This window comes from Trachymyrmex cornetzi, unplaced genomic scaffold (assembly GCF_001594075.2).
Source record: "Trachymyrmex cornetzi isolate Tcor2-1 unplaced genomic scaffold, Tcor1.1 scaffold2108, whole genome shotgun sequence".
NCBI lineage: Eukaryota > Metazoa > Arthropoda > Insecta > Hymenoptera > Formicidae > Trachymyrmex > Trachymyrmex cornetzi.
This window is the reverse complement of record NW_017296750.1, coordinates 28,398-29,088: the sequence shown is the minus strand read 5'-3', so window position 1 is coordinate 29,088 and position 691 is coordinate 28,398. Positions and strand designations below refer to the sequence as shown.

Here is a 691-nt window from a genome sequence, read left to right as displayed (position 1 = left end):
AAAAAAGTCTGATACCATTTTGAGATATTCGCTGTAGTTTTCGAATTAAAAAAGGAAACGTCTAAGCCAATGTACGGTGAAACCGCGCCGCGCGAATGCATAGAACGGCCCACACTCGACAGCAAGGCGGTCCTGTAGGACTCATCAGGCGATGGAGCGCTATCCTTCCCTCTCTTTGCGCGCTATCGCCGCTGCCGCCGCCGCCGCTGTCGAGTGTGGGCCGTTCTATGAATTCGCGCGGCGCGGCTTCACCGCACATTGGCTTAGACGTTTCCTTTTTTAATTTGAAAACTACAGCAAATATCTCAAAAATATCTTTTTTGTTCCCCTTGACCCATTCTACGCCCCCCCAATGCGGCTCCGACCTTATTTCTGAGACACCCTGTATATATATATTTTTTTTATTTTTCCAATTAAATATTTTTTTTATTTATATGTTATTTTTTCATTTTTGACAGAAAGCTACAGCGGCGGCGGCGACCGGCGGCGGCGACCGGCAAACGCATTTTTTCAGGGTGTTCATGTAAACATCACCGATAACTCCGGGGCCTTCCAGCGCCTCCCCTCTCCTTCCCCGCGTCATCAAGTACCCCCCACGCCTTCCCCCGTGCGCCATCAAGTATTGTACGCGCCCCGCGCCCCACTCGCTTACTGCTGGTCTAGAACCGCCCCAGTAATACTACTCACATGT

At 50.1% G+C, this 691-nt stretch overlaps 1 pseudogene; it reads right to left on the bottom strand.

Moving 5' to 3' along the window:
- LOC108760015 (ras-related protein Rap-2a-like) overlaps positions 1-691 on the bottom strand; it is a 7,570-nt pseudogene that overhangs the window by 5,017 nt on the left and 1,862 nt on the right.